Source organism: Benincasa hispida, chromosome 5, assembly GCF_009727055.1.
Source record: "Benincasa hispida cultivar B227 chromosome 5, ASM972705v1, whole genome shotgun sequence".
NCBI lineage: Eukaryota > Viridiplantae > Streptophyta > Magnoliopsida > Cucurbitales > Cucurbitaceae > Benincasa > Benincasa hispida.
Window position 1 is genome coordinate 13463852 of NC_052353.1, and position 9495 is coordinate 13473346.

The following is a 9495-nucleotide window of genomic DNA, read 5'->3' on the forward strand; positions in this document are numbered from 1 at the left end:
GCATCCATGAGTGCATTCGGATTTTTTCGATTTCATGTGACCGAAATACAACACATACATTCTAACAGACAATTATGCAATTTACACTAATTAACAGGATGCTTTGATAAATAAACTACACGGGATTGAGTTCACATACCAGTTGAAGACTCTCTTCAATCTCGAACTCAACGCAGCAGAAGAACCTCTACGAACTCTATCGGCCAGCAAATCAGTCGGCTACAACAGCAAGAAAAAGCACGAGCAAGTAGAAGCAGGGACGACACCACCAGTTGGAGCCCTTGGTATTCTCGGAGTGAAAATCCAAAGTGTGGTCTTTGGTAAATTTGGTAGAGGTCGGAGGAACGAGCTGATCGTGTAGACGATAAGCAAGTGGGAGAGTAAGCTATCGTATAGTAGGGATGCTTATCGTTTAGACGAAGCTACACGATCGTGTAGGTTTTACTAAGCGATCGTCTAGTAATAGGTAAACGATCGTTTAGAAAACACGACACGCTAGGCGATCGTTTAAGATAGCTAAGCGATCGTTTAGAGAAAGGCGTGCGATCGTTTAGACGTAGATGTGTGATCATTTAGATGATGAGACTCTATCGTATAGGCTCTCAACTAGGCGACAGATACTTTTTCACATCGATTGCGATTTTTTCGAAATTTTTGCAAAATGAAACAAATTTTTATTTTATTCTTCGGTTACAATAACCAACTACGGATTCTCCCACCAACGTACGATCGATGAGAGGTTTTTGGCCAATTATCATATAATTAACCAATTTAATTAATAAATGAATATAATCATATACCGTAAAGTTTGATATCATATATCTACTATAGTAATTTCTCATCTACTTGATATAAATCATATTTATATCTAATTTCCTCCAAAAAAATGTATCTTATACACTTAGTCAATTATATCATATATAATTAACCAGTTCAATTATATCATATACAATCGAACTCCCTCTTGTCAATTTGAACATTTCAAACTAACTCAAATACTGATTCTCGACTTTATCCAAGCTACCTAGGGGACCTTATGGACCTGTGGCTCGAAACTCCAACGATATGTGAATAACTACCTAAACTCTTTAGCCACGAGATCCACCATCCGTTAACTACTAGGCCTTCTACTAAAGATCAATAACTGAACTCTTCTTACCACAGATATATTTCTATGTCCATCGGATATAACCAATCATGAGTACGATGACCCTTCACAAATGCTTGTAAGTACAGTTGGGCCAATTTACCGTTTTTCCCCTGTAGTTACATCTCAGTTCTTAGGTACCACTGATTCCTCTAATGAACAATACTACATAGTCCAACTATGTGTGAACACCTCTCGGGCCAATAGAAGATGTATGCGCCACATCGTTCAAGCTCTAAAATTAGCCTTTAAGAGAGCTATCTATCTACTTGTCCTTGCCTCGGGGAAGGTGTGAATTCCATCTTGTGTAGCTGAGTTCCCAACTCCCAAATCAGACGAATCCCCAAAATGGTAGGTTTGAATCGGCGACCTGGCCACTCGCACCCATACAAATCAAAGGACCGCCTTCAATGGCAGGAGTTCCCACTCACTCAGGATTGAGATCATGTTACCTATGGTCATCCTAGTGAAGTGAAGTCTCTATCATGAACGGTATTATATAACAAGACATTAACACTTTGTGGTCAGGTTTTATACAAACTCTTTGTATAGGACGCCCCGCTTGCGTGTCCCCTACACGAATTATTAGAATCAGACCATCTGTGACAAGTCACAACATTGTGACCATTCCATAAAAGCGAGCCACATCGTAGCGTTACCAGGATAAGTTTTCCTCCTATATCCATATACTATAGACCATTTTGTTTATCACTTAATGACATGATCCACTTGTATGTCATCACATACATGCTTAAGTTACATACAGATAACTAGGGATTTTATGTTTATTGGTTTGTGTAAAGCAAATAAACATACAACTGAGCAAAAACATGTGGTGAAATAAATATCATATATTATACAACACAAGCGTTCGTACAAACTGTTTACAAACTACAGGACATGAGACTTTAGAGCATCAACCTCAACACACTCGATATAACCATGATTAGTAAGTTAACCTTTTACAGGTTTTCGTAATAATGACTGGGTCAAAGCTGTTTTACCCCCAAGATTACATCTTGCTCCTTAAGTTCCACTGATTCTCTAATGAACAATTGGTTTGTGATCCAATCACTAAACCGAGTCTCTCTCAAGCCAATGAGAGGGTGGGCCCCTTGTTCAAGACCTGGAATCAGCACTTAAGGGAAAAACCTATCTACTATCCCTAAAAATGGGTAGGAGTGAATTCTATCTTGCACCCTATGTCCCCAGTTATCTACCAGGTCTTACCCTTGAAATGGGAGGCTTATTGAGCCGGCGTTGTTGAGCCAACCCTCACCTATGCAAATCTAAGGATAATCTTGAATAAACAGGTCGAAAAGATTGAGAAAAATCAGTCATTCACAACCACTGATGAAGGATCCTCGAAAGTTGAAATTCTTCTATAGCTGTGATAAATCTCGATCACTCTCATTTTCTTATTCTTAACTTTTTTCCTTTAGCTCAGGATTAAGGTCAAGTTACCTAGGTCATCGTTTTGAAATCATCAATCTTAAACAGTAAATAGTATTATAAAGTAAGAGTGACTTAATTCTTGGTCCGATCTTATACAAACTCATTGCATAGGACGCCCCCACTCCTCATGTCAATACATGAACGAATCATGATCACTTCATTTGTAGCACTTTACAACAAATTGTAACAACTCCAGAGTGTGCCGCAATTCGATAGTGTTACCAGAATAAGGTAACCTCCTTATTTATATCTTATAGACTGTTTTGGCTATTTACTGAACTTGATCCACTTTTATGTCTCCACATAAAGTTCATGTATTCAAATAATCGCCATAGATCTTTAATTTATTGGATTTAGACTTTACAAGTGCAATTCACATATTCAATAACAGTTTTATTGAATAAACGTCAATAACATCTTTATTGATAATAGAATATGTTTAACATTACAAACTACGAGTTTTAGGACATACAACCCAACACCAATAACTTTACAAATCGGTTGCAAATAACTCAACTTCATCAACATCAGCAATGTTCATTATTGAAGTGTGCACATATATCAAGAAACTTCATCTTCTTCTCTTTCTCCCTCCTCCCCTCCCTCAAATGTTTCTATTGACTCGACCATTGGCCATCACCAACGACCAACTTTGGCGACAATAACTATCGGCGACATGATCTGATGATCACCTTCAGTGGCATACTCTAGTGATCAACTCTTATAACCACCTTTGACACCCAATTATAGCAACAACCATCGTCAGCACTATTGTTGCCTCACTTAGGAGACATACTTCGACAACCATCTCCGATGGTCAAACTTTGACAACCACCTCTAGCGACAACCACCACTGATGACTACTTTTGACAATCATCTCATGTGACCATCTCTAACATTCAACTTAGCATGACTACCACCTACAGTAGCTAGCTTTGACCATCACCTCTAGTGACCAACTCCGACTACCAACTTCATCGATCATCTCCAACGACTAACTTTAACAACCAACTTAGACAATCATATACTAAGAAAAAACCTGGTCAGGGAAAATGATTGTAAATACAAAATTGAAAATATTAATTTATAGTATTTAATAGACATTGCTATAATAATTTAACATTAAGAAAAATACTTTGAGCATATAGCCAAACCAAACAAACTTGTGTATACAATTTTTAGAAAATAAAACCAAACACATTTGTATTCTAAACAGTCTCAACAAAAAAAGTTTAAATGAAAAATGACTTTTTGAAAAACATTTCACCACCTATCTATAAGCTCAAGCAAAGATAAATACCACAACGATTGCATCTTCTGTTACTCTCTAATCTTTTGTTCAGCACCCTAAGATTCTACTTGAGTATATCAACATGGCTAAGTCAAGGTCTGGCTCCACTTTGATATCAGTTATTATGGATGATAGACCACTAAATATCTCCACGATGGTATGATATTGTTCACTTCAAGCATAAATGAGTCTCATCACTTTACTTTATGTTTCATCCAAAATGTCATGCATCATTGATGATAGTTTTCCTCCCTTATATATCCATGATCATCCCTTTATCTACCCAATGTGAGACTTTGATTGGAAACTACAAGGCTTACATCAAATGCCATAAAAAATCTCAAACCCCTTGACGGGCTACTGTTTTTTTGTGCATATTACACACGTACATTCTACTAATGTAAGTATTTGTTATTTGTATGGAATAAAAATATTTTATCTACCTTAAGTTTAATGGTTACATGTAAAAAAATTGTAAAATATATGTGAAGGTTTCAAGTTGACATCTTAATTAGGTGTCAAAATTTTGGAAAAATATGTGTGTGCAATTGAAAGGTTAAATAAAAAGTTAAGCAAACACAAGTAACCACGAGAAATTCTATTTTTTTATATTTCAAAAAATTGTTGATAGCACTGAAAATGTGCTATTTCACACTGCTTAATTCGATATCGTTCTTGTATTTTACATGTTTATTTCCTGATTTTACAGGTATTGAGCATAATTCAGGTAGAACTAACCCTTAGTGCCAAGTTTGGGTTATAATGGGCTAATATAGAGACTTAGAGTGTCAACGAAAGCAAGAAGGATAAGAAGAGGTTAGAATCGTGGCACCAAAATCCGAGGCATGCATTTTCTGAACATGAAGGAGTGTGCGATGCTATGATGCTTGACAGACATGCACTATGCTCACAGCGCTGCAGTGCTGCACGATGCTGTAGCACTACACTTCAATCCAAGAGGCAACTTTCTTGTAGCATTGTGACGCTGTCCCCTAGTGTCGTGGTAGGTTGTGATATTTTAAAAAGAAACTCTGCCGTCTTTCTCTCTCCTATGTATTTTGATTTCTCCATTGAATTGAGGCTTCTATTGATATTATTGTATGACTTTGAGAATGTTTCTAGGTTAAGGTACAATTATCTAACTCAGGGTTCGAGGTTTAATTCTTGATTTATGAACAATTTTATCTTGTAATTTATAGTTTCAGGATTTCCCATCATGTTTTTATTCTATCGACTGAATATGTTTAGGATTATCTGAAAAATTAGTCAATCATGTCAAGTTAAATGCCATAGATTTATACTTAAAATGTACTTGTTAGGTTCTTAGATTGCCAAATGGAAAAGAGTTAAGTTAGAATTGTTAATTGATTTAGGAATTCCAAATCATTAGCATTCATCTAACTAACCTAAGTGAGAGTCGCATCGAATACTTAAATAGACATTTTCGAATTATTTTGTTTGTCTTAAAAATGACCCTAGTTCTTAATGCTAATTGATTCACATGTTTAGGATGCTTTTCATCCAGACAGAAAGGTCAATTTGATTACTACGAGGTCTATCTAGCTTTTCTAAATGTGATAGACTTGGCTTACACATACAAAATTACAAGTAATTTGTATGATTAATCAATGATTAAGTAGCAAATTAGGAATAACCTCAATATAACTCGGGTTGGATATTTTGTCTCATTGATATTTCAACTCGATCAATTTTTAATTATGTGCACCTTTTACAAACGCTTTTCTTTACAATTAAAGCAATCAAAACCATTTTAAACATCCCCTTCGGTTACCTAACAATAAATATATGAAGCGAAAAATTAACTGGCTCTTTGTGGATCGATCTGTTACTATGCTAGTACTACGAAATTAGAGTAGAAAACGAAAACCTTTTTGATCGGATCAAAATCCCCGACAACTTGTGTGGTTCATTAATTGTACCAGATCCCCTAACTTATATAACAACACACTCCATAAATAGACTTTCTAACTCTGGACAATTTTGCACCTCAAACACAAACTTCCCAACTCCACAAACATATTAACTCTAGATTTCAGAACTCAATTCAATGACCCCAAACAACCTCTTAGAGTTAGAGGATGTTTAACTTTTATAAGACTAACATATCCTAAAAGACGAAAATCAAGGTCTAAAGCTATCACTTATGTTTTTTCTTGGATATGATATTAATAGTACAAAACCTTCAGATTTGTTAATGTGATTTTTGAATCAATTAATGCAATTTTTCATGACGAAAATTTTCCTTCTAAGTCAAGAAATAGCAGGGATTCATCTTGAATTGAGGAATAAAAGAGCTTGAATTGTGAAAGATTTTCCTATTGATAGTTATGTTTAAAATGTTTAGAAAACATTAATTTCTTTCCAATAAGCTTTAATTATCATCTCCAGATGCAGTTTCATATTATAGTGGATGTCACACATGCTTTGATGTTTAAGTTAATAAGAAGGAAGCTATAAAGTTAAGAATTTGGATAGCTTAAATTAAATTATATCAATGCTCAACAATCCTCCTTACTTGTGGACTTAAATACATGGAACTTTTTTTTTCTCGAGTTCAAATATGTAGAGTGAGGAATTTAAATCTTCGACCTCTTGGTGAAGAGTATCATTTTTATGCCTATTAAACTATTTTATTGAATCTAAAGGTGATTATTTAACAAAACAAACATAAGTTTAAAGAATATAAAACTAAGAACAAACACATTATCAAATAGAATTTGAATGTAATGTTTTGACTTGTATTCTGAGTAACAATTAGATGTACATTCAAAATGTATATCCTCTTAACAAAACTCTTTTCCAACAAAAATATAAAAGGAAAATATAATCCTGACCATTTTAGAATTTGTTATAGTAGTTTTTCTCGATTCTTCCCGATCGAGATCGATCTTGGGATTCTTTGAACATTTTGAAAATTCTTTTGAATCCACGTGACTAATTATTTTACTTAAACATAATTTCACTACTTTGCTTCCATTTTCAACATTTTTCACATCATTGAAGCATTCACAAAAACTCTAAGTATATATATCTCGTTTTATTCTTTAGTACTAAACAATTTGGTTTCTGAGATGCATGGTGTTTGCACCAAGAACGTCTTTGGCGGGAGTTATCTTAATGCAATCTTAGTGAAATCATATAAATCTTGGTCGAGATATATACTATTACCCCGAAATCACATACAAAGGAAGTAAATCTCAACCGATAATACTATGTTTGTGGATCGAGATTTACCCTATTATATAGGAATTGAGTAGGTGTTGTAACTTTTTTCATTGTCTTTCATTTTAGATGTCTCACATATTTGTTTATTTTGGTGGTGAGTGGAAGGAGATTGAGAATGAATATGTAGGGGACTAGTCGATAGGTATGATTGTGGATGTTAGATTAACCTATGAGAAATTTTTTACATCAAATATATAGAATAAGTGGAATAAATTATGATCACATGGAGCTGGTAATAATGTATTTGTACAACGTTAAGTTGAATGTTTATGTTTTTTTTTTTTATTAGAAATTTGATTTTGGCTAAATATATTTGATTAAGTCTTTGGCTCTCTATTCTTGGGTTGTGGAGTTGTCTCAGATTTTGTCTCTCTGGACACTTATCTCAAAGATTGTCTTTTGAAGTGTCATCTCTGCAAAATATTTCTTTCCTTATTTCAATTATTCTTCGAGAAGAGGGTTCTCAAAACTTAGGAGGAGCCTAAATCCTCACGTGAAGGGAATTCACAATAAAAAGGAAAGATATCTTTAAGGAAGATGAGGAAGTCTCATACGCTCAGAGGGAACCTAAGTGATCCAACACTAATATACGCATACTTAGGGGGAGCATAAGTTTAAGTGTGAGAAAGCCTCACATCTAGGGGGAGCCTAGGTGATTAGCTAAGTTGGGCTCTACGTGTGCCATTGTAATCTTCTCTATTAACAGGTACAATGTTGTAATCGTTTGACTTTTATATATTAGCGGAGTATCTTTCTTGGGTACTCTGTTCCCAGACGTAAGTGGTATATCATCGAACTGGGTTACCAATTATTGTGTATTTATTCTTGATTTACTCTCTGTTGCTTTCCTGTTGCCTTTAACTTTGTTAGGACGTTGCGGGTGACATCCTTATAATGTGTGCGAAACAACTTTCCAAAATTTTATGGTTGTGATTAATAATCAAGAAGACTTGCACTTTTTCTTAACAGGTGATGATGTTCTCCAATTGACTCTTTTAGTGTCTAAATTACCAATTGGAGTGCAAGAAAATAAGGGTAGAGTACCATCATTCCCAATCCCTTTGGGGTAGAATATACCATCATCCTCCTATGTATTTGAGCCTATTCTTCAATATCATATAAAGATGAATGATGTGCGATTATTGAGTCCATTAAATGAGAATGTGGTCCCATTAAGTGAGTCGATCATGAACATAGATACTGCAACAGATTCAGAGATAACAGTGAGTGTAAATATATAACGTAAATGTCATTGATGGAGAGTCACTTTAGTGATCAACGACTGATGAAAGAGGGGGGACTTGTTAACAATAAACGTAGAGTCACTCAATGATAGATGATCAATAATTAAGAGAAAGTGACCCGACAACGAATGATGAACGTGTCACGAAATCGATGACAGATGGTGAGCTGGTCACCAATTGTAGAAAGAGAGGAGCATAAAATCCCTTTTGAGAGATTTCCAAAGTGTTTGTCGCAAGAGTAAATGGTAAAAGCTATTCGTTTATTGAGAAAGAAAGAAAGAAAGAAAATGTTTGAGTTTTGAATGAAAGATAAAATAGCTTAGATGTTATTCCTAACAAACTTTCAATACAAAACTAAGAGTCACATGAGAGTGTGTGTGTGTGTGTGGTTCAATAGTTCGACTATAAAAGTAGTATCGACAAAGATTTGGATGGTTAAATTGCATAAAGAGAGAGAGAGAAGGAAGGGGATGGAGGTGGGTGAGAAATAATGTTAAAAGGGAAAGCGTGTGGGAAGTGGGTTTAGAGGTTTAGTCGTGGTCAGTGCATGGGAAGCTCGAACTCCAAAGTTACCCAAAATCAGTAATCATTGTCCCTTTTCTCTCTCTCTCTGGCCTTATCTTCTTCTGCATGCAATATAATATTTTTGCCCCAAAAATCTTTCATCTTACAATAACCCTTTTCTTTTCTTTTTCTTTTTCCTTTGTACCAATCTCTCTGCTTTTATAAAAGCGACACTTCTCACAACACTCTCTGCATAAAGCTTTCTTTTTTTTTACTTTCTTTCTTCGTTTTACCCACAAATATGTCTTTCTTACACTCCTCCACTCGTGTGCCATTTCATTTTTCTTTTGTCTTTTCTTTCATTTCCTTCTCTCTTTGCTTTTCCCTTTTACTTCTTCTTTAAATGCTACAACTTTCCTCCCTATTACATACATATATTTATCTCCCTACTTTCCAAATTTTGATTCATTTTGATCTTTATCATATTTTTATAATATTTAATTTAGTCGGTATACTTTTACATAGTGATTGTTTTGATCTCTATTGCTTTTCATATATGAGGAAAAACCCATTAGTTAATACAAATTTGTGGTTACATTTTTTTAATA